Here is a 23,285-nt window from a genome sequence, read left to right on the forward strand (position 1 = left end):
CCTCCCTTCGAAGGTTTAGGCTGAACATTCCTTGTAGAGATGAAGCCCTTGGTCTCTTTGCATGACTACCGGATGGTCCTCTTCAAGCACAACATTGCACTATTCTAGGGCATTTAGTCATAACACTTGCCCTCTCATAACTAAAAGCTCTTGTCTGTCCAGTCCTCCAACCTCCTCTGAGTTGCTCTGCCAGCCTGTATAGAATCTATGCAACCAATTCATCATTGCTTACGCTGTCGTGCTGCTGCGCATCCGAGTCGTATACACCTCCATTTCTTTTGTTGTGCATTTGTGTTATTTTCTGCGTGTGATTCATTGTTTGTGTGATGCATTTCGATAATCTGCATCCAATGTATATATTCCCTTAGTGCATGTGTATGATTTTGTTTGGATGCATGATGTGTGTGTGTTAGAAAAATATGAAAAACTGATGCCAAAGGACATTATCAAGCTGATAATTTCAATGATGATCTCTAAGAAAAGTGCAGGGAATTATGGAATCAAAGGAAGGTTTGTGGAAGCGATCATCTTAGTTCAAAAGTTCCCATGACATAGAGTTGAAGGAAGTCTCTCAAAAGTTCTGAAGCGAGCAAAGCGCTAGTGAAGCACTGAGGGAGTACTTTGCCATTCAATCTTTAAGGTCGAAGTCGCAGTTTGTGCATAGATCACCCATCACAAAGTTGTCTGTTAATGGGGCAATTGATGACTCCAAAGATACCCTAAAAGAAAGGCTCAAAGGTGGATGGTGCTGTAGAAAAAGTAGTGAAAGGAGCCTTGAAGGTTAGCCCACAGAAAGAAATGAAAGACACTGTAAAGAGAAGTGGCAATGCATGGGAAGAAGAGAAAGAAACAAGTCCTAAATCAGATAGCAAGAAGTTGTTGAGTCATGAATCTGGTGCTGAATCTTCAGATCTAAAACCATGCACTAGTCCCCATTTGGACCTCTCAAAGAGCAAACTGGCAGAACTGAAGACTATCGCCAAAGCTAAATGTGTAAGAGGTTATTTAAGGATGAAGAGGGGAAACCTATTTTTGGGTTTTAAACCACTTTTGGAGGGAAAAAGCAAGGCAAAAAGCAGGCTGTTTTGGGGGGGAATCTCTCCGTGAATTAAAAGGAAGGAAATTACATGACAGAGGACGAGAGGAAGAATAGTTGGATTCTAGAAGGCTAGAATGATGCTGAAGGCTTTGTGTACTGAGAATTTTGACACAGAATGAAAACGACATGTGACGCCGACAAAACTGGATTCAACAGAACACCGCCTGTGGGATGCCTACGACAGAATTCTGATGAGCCCATGGAGCTCAACGAGTTCGACTATGGCGACAGGGAGTAATCAATTGTAGGTATTCAGTGCGAGGAGGAGACGCAATGGTGGTCCGCGAATGCACTGCCGCCGACCTTCAGCAGTTCTTGCTCGTCGCTGTCGATGCTGCCAAGCAAGCTGGACGGATCATCTCGAGCAACTTTCATGAGGCGAAGACAATCGAGCTTAAAGGACAAGTTGATCTTGTGACAGAGACTGACAAGGCTTGTGAAAAACTAATTTTTGAAAGTTCCCTGATCATGAGCTGATAGGAGAAGAGACAACAGCTCTTTCTGGGGGTTTTGATCTCACAGATGCACCAACGTGGATTGTTGATCCCTTGGATGGGACTACAAATTTTGTTCACAGGTTTCCATTTGTTTGTGTATCAATTGGCTTAACCATTGGGCAAATACCAATTGTGGGAGTTGTCTACAATCCAATACTTGATGAGCTTTTTGCTGCTGTATAAGAATGTTGTGCCTATTCCTAAAGAAGAGTGCTCAAAAATCTACACAGCTTGCAGTTAGCTTTGCTCGTGGCTACATTACAGGAGTTTTCTGTGCCATTGTCTCACAACCAGCTGTCAATCTTGTGTCTTTCCCAAACAATTTTAAGGATGAACAGCCTGTTATAACTGCTTTTCATGTACGAAAGAGATGATCACTGCAATATATGCTGAATTGAAGAACAGGGTGCGTGGCTGAACTGAAATGTCTGAATCCTCCACATATACATGCTATGATACATTCATGCATCATTTCTGGAAGAACAGGTCATGCTGGCAATCAAAGAACAGCTACTCTTATGCTTATACAATTCCAGATGTGGATACTTGATACTCTAAAACGGAGTTGTATTGCAGGTTCCAGCACATATAACCTTTCAACTATCTTACTCTTCTGAAAATCTCTGCTGATCAAGCAACTGCCAAGTTACTGAATGAACATGCTGAAGTGAAGAATGTTTTTCTTCATACTGCAACTGTCATCATACACCTGAATGTAAACAGTTTATGAGAAACTTCAGATTATTCTGAACATGAACTTCTTGTAACTCATTTGACAAGGAATATAGTGAACTTTGGCATCAAATTTTTGAGTTCTTCTTGTTAGTCTCTTCCATTGCTGTACCTTGAACCCCGTGTTCTGCAGCCCTTGCGTGAACTCTACGACATTTCTGGTGAACCCGACGTGAAAGTGCTGCGTCACTTTTCAGCAAGATGGGAGACTCGGAAGAAGAGATGACAGATGATAATGTCATGAAGAACCTGTTTCAGTCATTTACCATTTATATGCAGCAGCAAGCTCACGCGAAACGTGACAGTGATGCTATGGATGCCTTGAAAGCTGTCCAACAGGAGATGAAGCAGTTTAATGGCCAGCAAGTGTCAACTTACCTGTATTTGTATGAAGAAAAGATGAAGTTTTTTGGGGTTTCTCAAGATGTTTGGAGCCGCTACTTCTTGCGGATCGTGGTGCGCGCTCTTGAAGTCCGAATTTCAGAAATTCAAGAAACACATGCAGGTTGGGCAGAATTTAAGAAGGCATTAAAAGATGGATATTTCCTGGAGGATACAGGTCTTATGAATCGCAGGAATTTCTTAGCATGGGTTTCTATGCCTAATAAGGGACTTTCTGTTACCGCTCTTCTGCGAGAGTTTGAGAGCCGCTATGATCAGTTGGATGGGACTGAGCAGCAAGCTTTGGAGATGCAGAAAGTGGAGTTATTTTTACAAGCTGCAGATGCTGATTTACAGGAAAAGTTGGATGATCTTTTGGAAGATCAAGCTACTGATTCAGGTTTAAAGACCGAGTGGAGACATGTCATTGATGCTGTGAATGCTCTTGTTAAGAAGCAGCGCAAGAGAGTACGATTGCATCGTAATACATGATCAGTTCCTGAAAAATCCTTGGAGACTTCTTCTTCTACCCTTGCTGCAACTGCTTTGCCTAAGCCTACTCCTCCTGTTGTGAATCCACCAGTTCTTGCTGCTCCAGTGCCCTTATCTGTAGATGATGTTATTAAAGGCTTGGTAGATTTGACGATTGAAACAGTCAAAGCTGAAGTTGGTAAGTTAAAGGAGCAACTTATGTCAGTACCTGCTGTAGCACTTGCTCCAGCGACTGCTTTTCCAGGTGGTCAAAGAAAAGGGAGACGATGTATTTGGTGCGATAGTACAGAGCACCAACACTGCAGAGATTGTGATGCTTTTCAGGAAGCACGTAAGAAGAATGTAGTGTTCTAGGGACAAGATGGGAAGATATGGCTGACAGAGACTGGCGCTCCTCTTGACACGAACTTCGGTAAGGGAAGCATGAAGAAGCTTGTTGATGATATGGTTGCGCGATCAGCTTATGTGAGTGTTAGAGGCGATGCTTCAGCTTATGGAGTCCAGCTTGAGCAGAAATCTGATGGAGACTCTACTTTATGGTCCTCTGCCTTGGAGATAGCGAGAAGAGGGAAAGTGCAGGCATCTACTATGACTTGTATGGGCTCCAGCATCTGAGGAGAAACAGGATGGGATTATCCTATTGACAGGTATTCTATTTTTGCTTATATGGCTAAAACACAGGGTTTAGATGCCATGGTTGAGGAAAAGAGAAGAAGAGATGAGGAGGGTCGCAGCACCTCCAAAAAGACTAGAGGGGGTGACTTTGTATCACCACCTGTTACAGCTCCACCTATGTCAAGTTCTCCAGCTCAATCAGGTCCTGAACAACCTATGGGAGACAAGCAGATGAAAGAAAAGAGGCAACCAAGAAAAGAGCCAGGATTCAAGCTCTTGTCAGACCTTGATATGCAGACGGATATGAGTAAGATTTTTCATGAAAGAATTTTGAATATTGAAGTCACTTTTACTGTTGGAGAAGCTCTTGAGATTGCTAGAAGAGAAATACATGATCAGATGTAGGATCTTTTGCGGAGGAAACGACATGCGATGGAAGGACCAGCTTTATAGGGATTGTGGCATGGAGCTCTTGGGAAAGAGCATGATGATGCAATGATCGTTGAGAATGCTTCTGTTAATCCGCAATTAGAGAAAATAGTTTAGCCTATGCAGTATGAAGATGATGATACCCCATATTCTCATTCCTCGCAGCCATTTTTCACGAAGTCATTGGGCTAGAGCAACCACTGAAACAGTGGTAAGGATTGGAGAGAAACAAATTCCATCGGTCGCTTTAGTCGATCATGGTTCTGAGATTAATCTTATTGCTTGAGGTGTTTATGAGAGTGGCAAGTGGCCTATGGATGCAGAGCATGGCTGGCACATGAGAGCCGCCAATAATACTTCTGGTGATATGTATGCTGCTTGTCCGAGTATCAGAATTTCTATTGGTAATGTTGAAGAGGATTATCATTGATTTGTTCAGGATTCATGCTCTTATCTGATTATTCTTGGACAGCCTTTCATTACAGAAGCAAGAATGGAAACAAAAGTGATGGATGACGGGTCAGCTTATGCGCGGATACGTAGTAAAGATGGTATGCGAGCTGTTCAGTTTATGACTATTGGGGTAAATCATCCGAGAAACAGGGACTCCTTGCGTGAGGCACCACTATCTGCGAAGGAGTTGGATTTTCATTAGGTACCGCTGTCTTGCGAGACGCCAGTGGTACGGAGCGGAGAAAAGAGGAGATCTCGCCTCCTGGCAGCCAGTCTTTCTCCAATAATTTTGTTGGTTTTTCTTCAGATAGTTCAGTGAGTTATCAGAAAATTTCAGATTTGCCTAGAGCTGCCAGGCAGTACATTGGTCGTAAGGAGAAAGAGTTGAAGAATGCAGGTATTTTGCAAACAGAAGAGCATGTAGATGGATTGTATGAAGGGATGTCTTATGCAGATACTTTGTTTGAGATGGGAGCAATGCTGAAAACTGATGTATGTAAGGGTTCAAAGATCATACATGTGCAAACCTTGGATATGTTTCACGAAATTTCTGGTTTTATGCTTAAAACAGAGTTAGAGGCTGAGAAAACTCAGCAAATTGAATTTATGGCTGATCTTGATCAGCTAACAGAGCTGCAGAGGGCTGAATTCATTCAGCCAATAGAGTTGAATACAGAAAAATTTCTGCATACAGAATTTCAGGATGCACCTATGCAGTCCATAGAGCCGAGGGCTGAATCCATTCAGCCAACAGAGTTGAATGCAGATGAGAGTTGCTGAAAATTTGCAGAAATTGCAGCAAAGAAAAGAGTGCTTGAATGATGCCAAGGTTGACACAAAATATAAAACAGTTGATAAGAAGGTTAAGCCAGTTGCAGGGCCGCTTCCTCCTGATAGTGATGAGCAGATTGAAAAAGCTATGAAGCAGCCTATGTTGAGAGATCCTGCAAATATTGGACATACATTTACAGCTGAAACTCTTGCAGAATTGAAGATTGGAAATGATGATTTCTTGCTTCCAGTGGAAAAAGAATGTTTTAGAGAGATGCTTGGACGTCATGGTAAGGCATTTGCTTTCTTTCCACATGAAATTGGCTGCATTAGTCCCGAATTGGTTGCACCTATGGTCATCTTCACTGTTCCTCATGTACCATGGAATATACGTCCTATACCTGTGCCTAAAGCACACTTGCCAAAGCTGATAGAGTTGTTGAATGAGAAGATTAAAATGGGAATTTTGGAACCCTCTTCTGCACCCTATTTAAACACGTGGTTTACTGTACCAAAGAAGAATGGTACTTTGAGATTTATTCAGGATATGCAGCCCGTGAACAAAGTGACAATCAGGAATGTGGGAACAGGTCCAGTTGTGGATGAATTTGCTGAGGCTTTTGCAAGACGAGCCATCTATTCTCTAGGTGACTTGTATTCAGGTTATGATCAGTTTCAGCTTGCCTTGGAAAGCAGGGATATTACTACTATGCGGACACCTATTGGTCTTGTGAGGATGTGTACCTTGCCTCAAGGTGCCACAAACTCAGTTGCTCATATGATGAATGCTATGCATAGAGTTCTACGATACTATATTCCGCGGTATACCATGCCTTTTTTAGATGATGTGCCTATTAAGGGTTGTGCAGAAGAAGAAAAGAATGAAAGTCTTGATTTTCGTGGATGTAGACAGTTTGTGGCTGACCACTTGGTTGCTTGTGAGCAAATATTGACACGATTAGAGGAGGTAAATTTGACACTTTCAAGACTGAAATCTGTCTTTGGTGTTAATGAAGTCATCATAGTTGGGCATATGGTTGGATATTATGGCAGGAAGCCTTCACCTGCAAAGGTGGATGCCATAAACAGGATTGCAGAGTATTGCTCGACTACTTCAGAGGTGCGGAGATTTGTGGGAGCTTGTGTATTTTACATGATTTGGATTCCTCATTTTGCTCATATAGCAGATGTTCTTTATCAGCTGCTTCGAAAGGGGCAGAAATTTCATTGGGATGAGAAGCATTCGAAAGCCATTCGTAAGCTCAAGAAGCTGTTGCAGTCAGCTCCTACTCTTCGCAAGGCGTATTATCAGTGTGGACGGCCGATCATGTTGACAGTTGATACTAGCCCTATTGGCATAGGTTGGGCAGTGGGACATGATGATGCTGATGGAAATAGGTATGCAATCCGCTTTGGAGCTAAAGTTCTTAATGAGCGACAGAGGAGGTATCCGCAGATTAAAAGAGAGTTGTGGGGAGTAGTCACTGCACTGAAGTGTGACAAAGGGTATTTTATTGGAGCTTCAGTTGTTGTGGAAACAGATTGTTTGCCTTTGCTTGGTATGATTACTAGTTGCTCAACTCCAGATATAGCGATGCTTCGTTGGATTGCCTATATCAAATCATTGAATCCAGAATTTCGACACATAGCAGGGAAAGATAATCCAGTTGCTGACATGCTATCTAGAGCGAGATATGAGGATGAGGAGTCAATGCTTGCAGAAGATGATGAGACAGAGCTTGCAGCTTCTGTTCTTGTTCATGATTGTCATGTATCTACTGTTGAAGCCTTTATTGAAGAACTTTATGTTGACGAGTGGCTGCAAATTGGACAGTATCTAAGTTCATTGACTCGAAGAGCTGATTGGACAGATGATGAATTCAAGAAAATCAGAAGGAAGGCTTATGGGTATTTCTTGAAAGATGGTTTTCTTTGGAAGCATCCAAAGAAGAGAGGAGGCTTGCCCTTGAGAGTAGTTTGTGATATAGCGATGCAGATACAGATTATGCGAGAGTTTCATGAGAGCTCATGGGCTGGACATAGAGGTGTGTGGGCTACCTATGAGAAAATCAAAGAAAGATACTGGTGGAAAGGGATGTATAAAGATGTTTCTCACTTTGTGGAGACTTGCAGGGACTGCCAGCTTTACTCTTTAGTGCAACATCATGATGAGTTGCATCCGACTTATCCACTATGTATGCATTATAAGTGGGTGGTAGACTTGGTTACTTTGCTAGTGGGACTTTGGCAGATGAGATATCTTGTCTTGGCTAGGGAGGATCTTACAAACTATGTTGAAGGCAGATCTTTGCGGACAAAGACCACCACTACAGTATGTAAATTCTTGTTGGAAGAAATATTTTGCAGGTATGGATGTATAGGCAAGATTACAGCTGATCGTGGAGAGCTAGATGCAGATGAAGCTAGAGAATTTTTCTCACGGCTTGGGATTAAATTGGCTCTTACTACTGCCTATAATCCAGAAGGAAATGGCAAGAGTGAAAGAGGACATCCGCCGATAGTTAAAGCATTGGCAAAAGCTTGTAGAGGTCGGATTGGGGATTGGCTGAGATTACTACCTTTTGCGTTGTGGGCTGATCGCTCTACCCATAGTGTGACTACTGGATATATGTTTGCAGAGTTGATGTATGGGCAAAAACCTGTCATGCCTACAGAAATTTGTGCTCTCACTTGGAGTGTTCTTCCGTGGCATGAGAATTTATCAAGGGAAGAGCTTCTAGCTCTTCGGATTCGTCAACTAGAGAGACGGACAGAAGATGTGCAGCTAGCAGTTGATCGTTTGAAGGCAGCCCGACTCAGAAACAAGGACATGTTTGATTTAAGGCATCGCTTGAGGCTTAGAGCCATAAAAGAAGGAGATTGGGTTCTAGTCTACGACAGTAGTTTAGAGAATCAGCATAGTAGCATGAGAAAAATGGTTCAAAGATGGTTTGGACCGTATGAGGTGAAATAGGGTTTTGACAATGGTACCTATGAGTTGGCTGAATTAGATGGAACAGTATTGAGGGTGCCCATTGCTGGAAAACGAGTCAAGATTTTCAAGAGAAGAGAAGATGAAGAATATGCACTTGAAGCGTTGACAGAAGAAGAGCAGGTAGAAGAAAGACAAGCAGAAGAAGCAGAGAATATAGATGATGAAGCTGATGGAGAAACAGGTCTACTAGAAACAGAAGATGGACTCGACCTGTTTGTGGACTTGAATGATCCTGGATAGTTGGCACATCTGGAGGATGCGCAGGTTTAGAGGGGGTGGATGTCGTGCTACTGCGCATCCGAGTCGTATACACCTCCATTTCTTTTGTTGTGCATTTGTGTTATTTTCTGCGTGTGATTCATTGTTTGTGTGATGCATTTCGATAATCTTCATCCAATGTATATATTCCCTTAGTGCATGTGTATGATTTTGTTTGGATGCATGATGTGTGTGTGTTAGAAAAATATGAAAAACTGATGCCAAAGGACATTATCAAGCTGATAATTTCAATGATGATCTCTAAGAAAAGTGCAGGGAATTATGGAATCAAAGGAAGGTTTGTGGAAGCGATCATCTTAGTTCAAAAGTTCCCATGACATAGAGTTGAAGGAAGTCTCTCAAAAGTTCTGAAGCGAGCAAAGCGCTAGTGAAGCACTGAGGGAGTACTTTGCCATTCAATCTTTAAGGTCGAAGTCGCAGTTTGTGCATAGATCACCCATCACAAAGTTGTCTGTTAATGGGGCAATTGATGACTCCAAAGATACCCTAAAAGAAAGGCTCAAAGGTGGATGGTGCTGTAGAAAAAGTAGTGAAAGGAGCCTTGAAGGTTAGCCCACAGAAAGAAATGAAAGACACTGTAAAGAGAAGTGGCAATGCATGGGAAGAAGAGAAAGAAACAAGTCCTAAATCAGACAGCAAGAAGTTGTTGAGTCATGAATCTGGTGCTGAATCTTCAGATCTAAAACCATGCACTGATCCCCATTTGGACCTCTCAAAGAGCAAACTGGCAGAACTGAAGACTATCGCCAAAGTTAAATGTGTAAGAGGTTATTCAAGGATAAAGAGGGGAAACCTATTTTTGGGTTTTAAACCACTTTTGGAGGGAAAAAGCAAGGCAAAAAGCAGGCTGTTTTGGGGGGGAATCTCTCCGTGAAGTAAAAGGAAGGAAATTACATGACAGAGGACGAGAGGAAGAATGGTTGGATTCTGGAAGGCTAGAATGATGCTGAAGGCTTTGTGTACTGAGAATTTTGACACAGAATGAAAACGACATGTGACGCTGACAAAACTGGATTCAACAGAACACCGCCTGTGGGATGCCTACGACAGAATTCTGATGAACCCATGGAGCTCAACGAGTTCGACTATGGCGACAGGGAGTAATCAATTGTAGGTATTCAGTGCGAGGAGGAGACGCGATGGTGGTCCGCGAATGCACTGCTGCCGACCTTCAGCAGTTCTTGCTCGTCGCTGTCGATGCTGCCAAGCAAGCTGGACGGATCATCTCGAGCAACTTTCATGAGGCGAAGACAATCGAGCTTAAAGGACAAGTTGATCTTGTGACAGAGACTGACAAGGCTTGTGAAAAACTAATTTTTGAAAGTTCCCTGATCATGAGCTGATAGGAGAAGAGACAACAGCTCTTTCTGGGGGTTTTGATCTCACAGATGCACCAACGTGGATTGTTGATCCCTTGGATGGGACTACAAATTTTGTTCACAGGTTTCCATTTGTTTGTGTATCAATTGGCTTAACCATTGGGCAAATACCAATTGTGGGAGTTGTCTACAATCCAATACTTGATGAGCTTTTTGCTGCTGTATAAGAATGTTGTGCCTATTCCTAAAGAAGAGTGCTCAAAAATCTACACAGCTTGCAGTTAGCTTTGCTCGTGGCTACATTACAGGAGTTTTCTGTGCCATTGTCTCACAACCAGCTGTCAATCTTGTGTCTTTCCCAAACAATTTTAAGGATGAACAGCCTGTTATAACTGCTTTTCATGTACGAAAGAGATGATCACTGCAATATATGCTGAATTGAAGAACAGGGTGCGTGGCTGAACTGAAATGTCTGAATCCTCCACATATACATGCTATGATACATTCATGCATCATTTCTGGAAGAACAGGTCATGCTGGCAATCAAAGAACAGCTACTCTTATGCTTATACAATTCCAGATGTGGATACTTGATACTCTAAAACGGAGTTGTATTGCAGGTTCCAGCACATATAACCTTTCAGCTATCTTACTCTTCTGAAAATCTCTGCTGATCAGGCAACTGCCAAGTTACTGAATGAACATGCTGAAGTGAAGAATGTTTTTCTTCATACTGCAACTGTCATCATACACCTGAATGTAAACAGTTTATGAGAAACTTCAGATTATTCTGAACATGAACTTCTTGTAACTCATTTGACAAGGAATATAGTGAACTTTAACTTGATATTATCCATGCTGGCCTTAAGGACATATTTCACAGTGTCCCCATAAATGTAGGTATCAACACCTGTAGAATCACTCGAAACTAGGATAGGATAAAAATCCAGGCATTCCCACATGCCAATGCTTTCTACTTGATGCAAATAATGGTCTTGCAATGACCAATTTATGAAATCAGAGCTGTGATAGATGATGGCAAATCCAGTCTGGTCAACTTTAGATCCAATACCCAGCCTCCATAACCCATCAGCTCCGACCCAAGCTCATTGTAATCAATCGTATCATCTTATGTAGAGCAATATCAAAGCATGATAAGATCCTATCAATATGATCTGAATTAAATGCGGTAAGCTGAAGATCTAAACCAGCCTCACCTTCTACAATCCCCAAAAGTTCCTGAACTTGTTCAACTATAGCATTCTCGCCATAAAGACTCAGACTTTTTATAAAGTCCATGATACAACATTGTGCTTAGCATGTTCACAAAACACGATCTTCGCATCCATAATATTTCCAAACTTCCCATACATACCCATCACTATGCTTCCAAACTTCTCTCCACTATACTCGCACACAGAAAAAAAATGTAAACACAACGGCTAAGTATGTACAAAGTAACAAATGTCACACACACAACTTTTTGGTGGATTCCACACCTCGGATGCATAGCAGTATGACACCGGTTTACGAGGGGGGGTGAAGAGTAAAGATCAATGGAGGAAGGTGAAGGAAAAATGTGTAATGTAAAAAGAAAATACATGAAATGGATTTGGAGCCATCCAAAGGGCATGTGAACCTCATAATGTCATGGCTTTGGAGCCTTATGATAATTCAAACAAATGGGACCCTTCTTGGAAGCATTAGTGGAAGAAAAATTTGTAGCACGTGAGCTGAAGTTTTGGCTGGTATTTTTTTATAATTTTTTGGAGCTACAAATCGGGAGATATGGCCACAATGGTGGGTGCCAACTTTTTCCAACTGTGGTGGAGACCACCTCCCAATTTTATACACACCCACACTTTCTTCTCCACACTTAACACTGCCATAAAACATCATTCATTAGACCTCCAACCCTTTCCCCTCTCTTCTCCTCTCTCTCAAGCTAATAAACCATTAGAACTTCCCTCCTAAATCACCCTCAAATCATCCTTAATTGTAGTAGTAATGTATGAATTCTCATTACTCTCTCTCCATTACTGCTAGATATGATCTTATTTTATGAAGATTCTCTATATTTTTTTATGGGAGAGCTCTTGGACTCAAGCTATGGGGGGGAGAATGGAGACAACTCACCTATGATGGAACTTAATTAAGTACAAAATTGGTCAACAAAACATCTAGATGGAGCTTCCACATTGGTGGAACCGCCTTAATGCAACTTTGGTGGTGTTAATTCCTATTCTATCTTAACCTCCTCCCTAAACACCCTCAAGGCCTATATAAAGAGGCCTTCTCCTTTGTAATTTGCAAAAAAGAGAGAGCCAAGAGGCCTTCTTCAGCCCTATTGAGCCTTCCCCATTCTCTCTCATGAGCTTATGCAGTTCATTCCCTCACTATAGCTTATGCATGCTCTACAGTGTAATAAGCCCATGCTATTGGTGTCCATATTGTGTATATTGGTTATGTCTTAAGGGTTCTCCTCTCTTGTGCCCTCTTAAGTTTTATTGATTCATCTATTTTTTGTAGTTCTCTCTCTCTCTCTCTCTCTCTCTCTCTCTCTCTCTCTCTCTCTCAGTTTTCCTCTCTTCTCTCTCACAAGCTCCTCTCCCTCTTGCATAGCGTCCTAGTCCACTCTTCCATGACTAGGTGGTGCCCTTACCTTATTCACTTTGTGACGGAAGGGATTTTGGCATAGTATAGAGGCTGCCATACTGAATTTCCTTCGTCAGTATTTCATTCTTATAGATCTTTATTTAAATATTTATATTATGTGTGTGTTGTAAGATATGTGGGTACATGCAACGCATGTACTTCCACATTCTAGTCAAGAAACCAATGGTGCTATCTAAGGTAGCTGAAAGAGGTTGACTAGCAGATGGGTGGATTAGCTCCTTCATAAATTGACAAGCTCAGCTCTTCCGTATCATTGGTATGTGCAAGCTATGAAAGAAAGTGGATTTGTGAGAAACAGTTACATTGAAAAGATAGTGGCTAACTCATATGAGAGGGCTTTGAAGATTCCAGTCGAGTATGTTAGATTGGAAATGAATGGTACAACTTAGGGCTTCATGTGATATCTAAGAAGCATGTCAAAAGACACTATTGAATACATAGATTATAATGTGACTTGTCAATGGGCATGTTGTACATCCAAGTGGGTAGAGTGGGGGAATATATGTAAGCATCCAATCAATGGGGTACTTCTTATAGGGGTACTGAATACTATAGTGGTGGCACAATGTATGGACTTATATAAAGGCTTGGAACCAAGAAGAAAATACAAAGGACTTCGAAGTAACTCTCAGGTGATATAGGATGAGGATGCACATGATCCTTACACGCCAACCATGTTGGATGTGGATAATATCCAAGACATGGATACAATTATCATTAATATCTCCCATGAAGACACCCACCCATTCACAACATTGCAAAATCTATACCATGACATACTTGATTTGGTGGGGGGTGACATGGAGCTTATTTTTGAGGTGTATTCTTCTATGAAGATGATGTTGAGACAACTTCAAGCTTTGAAAGCTTGTAGAGAAGATATGTGCAGTACATAAGCTTTTGTGCCCACTAATGATGGATTTGGAAATACCATACAACGAGCTAAGCCTTTTATTGAAAAAGGGGTAACTAAAAGAAGAGCTTCTAGATAGGTAGAATCACCCCCAACATCATCCTTCATGGATCCACCCAAAACCAAACAACCCTCAGTGCAAGAGAAGCTTGATGCTAGAGTTGAGAAAGAATATGAAGAAGCCTAGATATCAAAATAGGAGGAATGCTACATTGTTATATTATTATGGCACTCTTATTAAATTGTAAAATATTTGAGCTTTTATTCTCTATGTCTTTAAGCATGTGTATTGGTCCTATGTAATTTTAATGAATGATATATATATATATATATATATATATATATATATATATATATATATATATATATATATATATATATATATATGCATGTTGATGGTGTTAGTCTTATGGAAACTCTAACCAACTAATTACCTATTATGTTGTTATTTTTTGTGTAACAATTGGCTTATAATCTAGGGCACATTATGCTTAATGATTGGCCACCTCTCCTTCAATAATATCCTCATGTATATTACATTTTTCATTCCATATTCTTCAATGGTATAGCTCACCAGAGCGCAAAATTTGAGTAAAATAATTATCAATAACCCTCTGTGTTAGAGTAATCCATCACTAGAGCACATATTTTCTCACATGCATGTAAGAGCACAAATATGGTACACCCATTCAGATATGTATTCTTATATCATACAAGAATGTATACATATAGAGACACAAAAAAACTAATATTATATCATATATATACAAAGCACAAATGCTTGATATTCTATAGTGTAGATATGCATTACTATATGTAATAGTTATATCATCATATAAAATTTTGTCTAATAATACCTAAAGCTAATTTATGCACCTTGGGATTTAAATGGTACCCACAAATACTTAGTAGCTCTATCTAATTGTACCTGAATTGAGTTTTGGGTAGGAGAGAGAGAGAGAGAGAAAGAGAGAGAGAGAGAGAGAGTGTGTGTGTGTGTGTGTGTGTGTGTGAGTGAGTGAGTGAGTGAGTGAGTGAGTGAGTGAGTGAGTGAGTGAGTGAGTGAGTGAGTGTGTTGCATTTATCAGAGTGGTAGATCGAAGGAGGATGGGATGGGGTGGGACCTTTACCCTGTCTCAATGGGGTAGAGATGTGGTGAAAGGTGAAGTGCCAGGGGCCTTCAGAAGGAGAAAAGATGGTGGGCCTCCTTGCCACATAGGCAAGGAGACCAATTCTTAATGTGGCCCCTTTGTGTTTATCTTTCCTCATGCCACTCTTCCTCAACATCTACTCACTCTCCACCACACCAACATTACACTCTTCCATTTCATCTTCCTTACTACCGAGATGATCTACTTTCCTTGCTCTTCTTTTGTTGTTGCTTCTTCCTCTTTTCTTATTTCTCCTTCCTCTCTTAGTCTTCTTCTTCTTTTCTCCTATATTATTCTACTATTTCTTAAATTTCTTCAAATCTTATCTTCTAGTCCTTCTCTTCTTCTACCTCATCTACTTCTTTTCTTCTATCTCAAAGATAGCAAAACAAGATAGACAAAGTCAAAACCCAATAATTTCAAGTGTGCTAACATGAAAATCCACAACAACCATGTATGTGAGCTTTTTATCTTGTTACCTTACGAATCTTGTGCACACGTGTTCAAACTTCCATTCATGACAAGGAAGATGCACCAATAATGCATACACAACTAATCAAAGTAAGAAGGATTTGAGTTTACATTTTGCATTTGACTTTTGACTTTTGAGTTTTTTGTGTGCTTTAGAGTTTGTATTTTTGTTTGCTCTTACTATAGCAATACTAATCTTTCCAAACTCAATCCAATGCTTTGGTTCCTTCCTATTTGGACTTTCTAATCTAGCTGCATGGGTCTTAGAGTATGCTACCACAAATGCAGATGATTGATACTCCAACAATGCCATCTTTGCTCATGCACAAGCCTCTCATTCTGCCACACAATGGGAGTGTGAGAACCTTGTGACGATTGCACCATCCTTGGTCTCAGCAAACGAAACCAAAATGTTGAGTTAATAAGCAAATGACAATTAGGACATTTAACAAACTTCTATTGTTTTAGAAGTTGTAACTCACTTTGACAACAATCTCTCACCTTGTCTCTCAACATTCTACTTTAACTAACCAATCATCCTCCTCTCTATTCCAAGAAAGCAAGAACACAAGACTAGCTTTGAGTTGTAGTAAACTCACCTATTTTACCTTCCCACACTGTAGTCCAAATGCTTGGAGACTTGAAGATAGTTCTCCTACTACCCAAGAAGCATGACTTGAACAGTTGCTCCTTCACATCCAATACCAAGCACACCAACAAGTCAAAAAGGTAGTACAAAATAAGAGAAAAGTAAGAAAACAATGAAGAGCTTCACCTTTCTTCAGTCCCTCCCTCAACACACCTCTCACTTACTCTCTCTCATTCAATCTCAACACAATGGAAGGAAGATGATAGAATAGAAGAAGAGAATAGAAAGTTTCAATAGTTGCACTAATAGAGCTTCTGCAAAGCAGTATGGAAGCACCAAAAGGGTCCATACAACACTAAGGCCTCCCACCCTTATATAGACCAAGAATTAGGGTTAGGGTTAGGTCATCACTCTTAGGTTTCTCCTTGAATTAGGGTTAGGATTTGCACCTCTTTTGCATTTAGGGCTTCTACAACTGTGAATTACCTTTTGCACCCTGTTTTGAGCATCGTATCCACTTAGTTGGGGCTAGTCCTTCAAGCTTGCTTGTTTCTAGCCTACTTAGACTTAGCTTATGCTAATCTAATAATCACACATATATGTACACAACCTATGCAAAACTTGTAGGTGCAATCAATACAACTATAGGTAATAATACAATGTGCATAGTAGGAGTAATCCCAACTCTCACAAAATAATACATCCATGATAATTTGATGATGTCCATGAGTAAAAAACAATACACAAGTGCCCAAAATAATGAATTGTAGTTCCACTAAAATAATATCCACAAAAATATAGTACCCAGCACTTGTGCTTCTATAGCTTTCTTAAAATACAGTTAATATCATATTATTAACATTAGTAAAGTGCCTCATATATATGCTTGCAAGAGACCATCTCCATCAACTTGTTAGGAGTCGTGAGTATAATAGAAAATGTTACAAAAAGGATCTATAATACCACATTGATGAGGCTATCCAATGACCTAGGAGAAAACTTTAAAGGGAAACTTAGCATCGAGTCTAGTTAAAGACATGCAAACCAGTCACGATGAAGCAACAAGCGCTATTCAAGGGATTTGTGATAATAACCCATATTCTTGAATCTAAAAATATAGAAGAACCTAAAGCCTAACTTAGATTTCTCTCCAATACCTTGGAAAGCATAGAAAAGGAATCAAGGAATCAATTTGATGTGAGAGAAGCACCAAAACTAGGAGAAGCTAATCCAATAATTGAGACAAAATGGATATGAAGAGTTTGAACTCAAGGTAGTGGATCTGATGCAACTTGAAGAGTCCCAAAGCTAACCTCTCCCATTTCCTTAAACCCATCCATGGTCATAATACCCCCCATGGACCTACTAGAATTACTAGATTTTGACATAAGGAAGTTTGAAGACTAGCCAATAGATGAAGAGAAAGACCAAGAGTAGAAGAAGGCCTACATAACTAAGCTCTAAATCTTAGGAGCTAAGCCACAAAGAGTAATGGGACAAGCAACCTTCCAGACCAACCTAGAATCTTGGAGCCTGAGATGGAGGCAATGATTGATGCATTGATTCCCATGGATGTCGAGACTTCTAATCCGCTTAGAGAGGAAGCATCCATACCATTATATGATGGGTGCCGAGTATCTCGGTTGAAGACACTACTTGCACTCTTAAGTGTGCAAGAAAAATACGGGTGGAGCGATACGAGTGTGACTGAGTTGTTCAGGTACCTTGTACATACGCTTCATTGAATTTTTTTTTGGCACTATTATTACAAACATTTGTGCTTTTTTCAAGGTGTTTTATGATTTTTTTCAGGTTATTGAAATATCATATATTACTACCTTTTAATACTATGCCTGAGTCTCGTGATGATGCACGACATGTTTTACGGAAGCTTGGCATGGACTACAATAACATCCATGCATGTATCAACGATTGTTGTTTGTTTTGAGGAGAATACGAGACTATGGAGACATGTCCAAAGTGTGGTGCTCATAGGTATCGACAGGACTTGCAAGGGAAAACCATCCCTCAAAAAGTTCTGAGACACTTTTCGCTTATCCCCCGCATAAACCACATGTTTCGTACATCCGGCATGGCGAGCTTGACAATGTGGCATGCGCAAAATAGATCCATGAGTGGAGTTCAACGAATATCAGCAGATTCGGGAGCATGGAGCCACATTGACTCTACCTTCCCAGGCTTTGCTCAAGAGTGAAGGAATCTTCGGCTCGGTCTCGCAATGGATGGCATGAACCCATTCGGTCTGCGCTCAACTTCTTACAGTGTGTGGCCTATAGTCCTTGTCAACTACAACATCCCTCCATGGCTTTCTATGAAGAAAGGACATCTCATCCTTAGCTTGCTCGTCCCAGGCCGCTACAATGTAGAACATATGGACGTGTATCTTCGTCCATTAGTCGATGAGCTTAAGATTTTGTAGGAGGAGGGGGTCACTGTGCAAGATATGAGCAGGCGCGATGGTCGGCGGTCAGCCAATATTTGAGACATTCTCATGTGGACGATGCATGACTTTCCGGGATTGGGAGAGTGCTCAGGTGAGCAAGCCTCCGTTCTCGCTGGTAATATCTATATTTTATCTCATTCAATCAAGTATTCACTAAGTCATGGTGTTTTCAAGGTATGGTTACCTCAGATTATCATGCATGTCCATTGTGTAGGCCATAGTTAGACTCCCGAAGGTCACGAACCATGAATAAGATGGTATATCAAGGACACACTGCTTTCTTGCGGGAGGATCATGAACTCAGGGAAGGTTTCCTTGGACAACCTCCAACACGTATGAATGCCGCAAGCTAGTACAAGTTGAAAATGGTCCATGCGGAATCACATCCAAATGGAATGCGATGGTTCTCAGTTTTCTACGAGTTGCCATATTGGACCCACTTATAGGTCAACCACTTGTTGGATCCCATGCATATTTTCAAGAATGTGGGCAGCTTGTTATGGGACCACATCACAGGAAAGAGAGACACTATAGGGGCACGAATGGATTTGAAGGAGGTAGGTAAGATGGAGGCCCTTTGGCCGTAGTCATGCTGATGGTCGCGTGCAGCTTCCTCGAACTCCTTAGGTTTTGTCCACTAAATAAGAGCGCATTTTGAAGCAAGTAATCAAGTCTATCCGCACTCCGATGGGTATGATGCATTCTCTTAGGTCCACATTTTCTAAAAACGACCAATTATCAAGGCTAAAATCCCATGACTGGCATAAGATATGTCAGGTTTATACTACGAATGGATTGTAATTAGAGTGGGCATTTTGCTATTTGGAATGTAGCCATTATTCATAATGCTTTCTCATTTGTGGCAGTTTGTACTACCAATCGCGATCACAGGATATCTTACTCCAAAAATTCATGGGGCCATTTACAAGTTGTTGAATTTGGTGCAATGGATCTCACAGAAGGAGATTAAGACGTCCTCTATTGAATTCGTGAGGCGGGGAGTAGTGGAGATGGTCTGTCTCTTTGAGAAATACCTGCCCACCAGCATGCTCACGATACAAATCCACCTTCTTTTGCATCTTGTGGATGAAGTGGAGATTGCTGGACCTATCCATACGTGATGGATGTTCTTCTTGGAGCGCTTCATGAAAACCCTGAAAGGCTTTGTGCGACAACGAGCTCAGCCAGAAGGTAGCATGGCCGAAGGTTGGTTGGTGTCTAAGGCGCTAGTGCATATTTCACAATGGCTACTAACAATGGAACCAGACAATGAAATGCTATGGTCGTTGAAGGATGATGATAGACTGACTGGAGATGTGGTGGTTGAAAATGGGGTAGAAAAAAGAATGGATGCCTCAATGGAAGAGAAGGTGAATCGCTTTTGTATGTTGTACCATGCCTCTATGAAGACGTGGCTCGCCAAGTACCAGATCGCTAGGCAAGATCGAGAGGAAGCGCGAGCTAAATTCCGATGTAGTATGCATCATCGACCGATTCGATATCCCGAAGGCATGGAGGAGATGTCGCGGTTTATGTCAATGCGATGGTTGCATGGAGCCTTGACCGTAGCGTCTCGCGAAGGAACAGATGTCTCAATGGAGGAGTGGGAATTCTCGAGGGGATGTAGTCTAAAGGTGCTGAGGGGTTTAGAATCTGTCGTATCTAAATTTTATATGCGACATCTAATTTGAGTGTTTCAATGTACAGTACAAAATATATAGCACTGTGCGGACTCCATTTTCGCGTGGAGCATATTGACAAAATGCGCTCCACAATGGACTGTGGTGTCATGGCAAGGTTCGAGCAATAGAGCCGGCGATGAGCAATGGATCCAAACATGGTTGTGGATGAGATGGAGTATTTTGGGAACTTGCAAAGTATTATTATGATGGATTACGGTAGCTTCTCCATGATACTATTTGATGTGCAGTGGTTCAAAGTGGTACTTGGAGGAGCTGGAGCAACAGTTCGATGAGGTCCATCTGGATTTCTCGAAATAGATTCCAAAAAAAAATGAACGGATTTGCATGACACCTGTGTGTTTCCGGCCCATTGTGAATAGGTGCATGGACTCATTTGCTTGCTAATTGTATTACGACATGGTTTATGTTTCAATGGTTTGAACTCTCTTGTACGTGTTTGTTAATAGGTAATCTTCTATCCAAACCCCTGACAACCTCGATGGTGGTATGTTATACCTTCAACTCCCCGAAGTGCGAGAGTATATGATCAAAGCAATGTTCTGAGCATAGATGAAGATAATATGCAAATAGAGGGGTCGATATTGCAAGGGGCAAAGGCCGTCGAAAGCTTGGAGCTAGCATCGGCTAACAATGATGGAAATACAGGAGTCCAAGAATTCTTCGAGAACGAGGCAGACTCATTCTTTTGTGGTGACATGTCTATCGACCTTCTAGTGTATACGGAGTTGTGTGAGGAGATTAACATGGGACCATAGGATACTTCATACTTGGAGCATCCACTTACTCAATTCGTTGACAAATCGCTTATAAGGATACATAAGATATGCATTTTAAGTGAGATTTACTTTAAATGATTTATATTACTGTGCTTTGTATGATTTAAATTGATTATTTTAACATTATATTTTATCTGTGCAGGTGACATTTTTAGGATGAGTCGAGAGATGAGCGATGAGGAGTTACAAGACATCTTTACACGCATGTCTCTAGACTAGATCGACAGATTCAGAGAGATGGCAGACCTGGAGTTGTCTCGTTCTTCGTCAGGGCGCTCTGCTAGATCTGCTTCAACGCGATCGGAGGCTTTGGATTCGAGCAGTCGATCTCGACGCTCACGGCTTGGGCGAGAGGGAGAGAGTGCATCGCGATTAGGGGAATGCTGCAGAGATACAAAGGCAGTGAGCCCGCAGTCAACGGGATATAGGTGCGACTCCTCGCTCTCGTGGCTTAGGTGGATGCTGTGGAGACACGTACGCACTGTCTTCATCTCGTCGTCCAGCTGGAGCTGCATCACCTCCAGGATTTGTCGCACCTATGGGGACGTCTACTCCAATTACTTTGGCTTTTGCGTAGCCGTCAGTATAGGTGGGTGCTCCGAGAGATATTACCCCCGTTGGTACACCGGATGCAGAGGGGTCTCTTGGATATGCCCAGGAGCATGGACGCAGATGGGAGAGGACCCATCTTAGGCAGAATCCTAGGGGTTATGGATATTTGGTCGATAGTAGGTCAGGAGCCATTATCATGAATGATGAGGGGAGGAGGGTGATGGCTCGCATGAGAGAGTTGTACCAACAAGTTTTTCAACACAATGTCTTGGATCATTGGAAGAACATCCTTATACGAGGAGTTTTCGGTGCCAGACGGAGTAGATAGATTCTCTACGGGCTCAATGATGGATCGCATGCATGCATACATGTCACATAGACGATCCGGCCCACGCAAGGTAATCAAGAGTAGGGCTGCAAAGTCCGAGTGGTTAGATGCACACGACTGGCGCCGACTGAGAGAGGCGGCTACAGATTCTCCATGACGTTGGAGTTAGTAGCGCGAGGCGGCGAGGGCACGACTCGAGGCCGGAGTGGTCCATCATCTTGGGAGTGGCAAGCCATAGGACATATTTGGAGGACTTTGTAAGTTTTTCTTTTGTTTTGCTTGTTTGTTTTTTTGAAATATTCTTTGTACTAACAATCATGTTTCTAACAGTTATAGCATTTTTTTTCTTTGCAGCACTCCATTACAAATCGCGATCCGACTAGCCTTGAGACTCGATATGCAAAGAAGCACGGTCTCACTGCATTGATCGACCGATTGTATAGATGCGGCAGCCTTGTAAGTCACTCAGCTTTCTTGTCTGTAGTTACCATGAGATATTTGAATGCATTATTGTATGGTGGACTAATGTGTTATTTCTTTTTTTGCAGAGTCCGTTCGATGCTCCTTTGCAGTGGGACGAGCTTTCGGGGGACGAGGATGCGTAGCTCACCCTTGGATCCCTAGAGCTCACACACCTTTATTTTTTAGTCGCTTGATCTATGTAGATATGTTCTATGTATTAGTGATATCCTATCATGATTGTACCAATCACTTTTTATGCGACCATGTATTTATTTCATGTATTAGTTTTATGATTTCAGTATACATTGTTTTTGTTTGCAAGCGCGTTGTACACAGTAGTGCAGGAACTATTTTGTATAGCTCTCATAAAGCACACAGCTGCTCTACCACAAATTTTTTTCCCCTGTTACCGTTGCTATTAGTGTCGCAAATTTTACTGCTCACGTCGCTATTGGCATTGCTATGCACATCGCAAACCATTGCTATTTGCCACGCTGATAGCGATGCCAATACCGACGCTGATAGCGACGGTTTGCAACGCTGATAACAACGCCAATACCGACGCTGATAGTGACGGTTTGTGACATGCATAGCGATGCTAATAGTGATGTCAATACCGATGTTTCTATGGCGTCGTTAATAACGATGCTTTTTGCGACGACGGGGGCAAGTTTTTTTGTTTGTATTTTTGTCGCTTTAAACATCGGTATACGGCCTATATCTTGTAGTGATATCACAACCTCAGGGCACATCAAGGTGAGCTTGCTTGGATGACCTATCACCCTCAGGATAGAACTACACCACACTCTCCCACAAATTGGATCCTCAAGTAGTGTGGGAGAGCATTCCAAGTTTACTTGGAATTTGACCTCGCTCCCAGTTGCACATGTAGAAGCACATAATCAATGTACAAGTAGTTAGACACACCCCTAAGAAAGAGCACAAGTGGTAAAATAGTGCCATAAAGCTCCTGAAAAACCATCAAAAGTGATGGCCCGCACCTACCTGCATAATCCTTTCCTAGACCATTCAAGGTCACAGAAACTAAATCATCATCATCCACTAGCGACCCAATGGAAGCAAGTGCATCTGTAATCTTCTTCACCTTCATGTGGTAGTCATTGATGCTCATACTTTC

At 41.6% G+C, this 23,285-nt stretch overlaps 2 pseudogenes; both read left to right on the forward strand.

Annotated features, from left to right (window-relative positions):
* Positions 1-1,372: 1,372 nt before the first annotated feature.
* Positions 1,373-1,779, forward strand: LOC148011749 (inositol-phosphate phosphatase pseudogene; annotated as a pseudogene).
* An 8,103-nt stretch (positions 1,780-9,882) lies between these two features.
* On the forward strand, positions 9,883-10,289 carry LOC148011750 (inositol-phosphate phosphatase pseudogene; annotated as a pseudogene).
* The last annotated feature ends 12,996 nt before the right edge of the window (positions 10,290-23,285 follow it).

Source organism: Lygodium microphyllum, chromosome 28, assembly GCF_053477565.2.
Source record: "Lygodium microphyllum isolate KBCC chromosome 28, Lygodium_microphyllum_v1.1.10, whole genome shotgun sequence".
NCBI classification, from domain to species: Eukaryota; Viridiplantae; Streptophyta; class Polypodiopsida; order Schizaeales; family Lygodiaceae; genus Lygodium; species Lygodium microphyllum.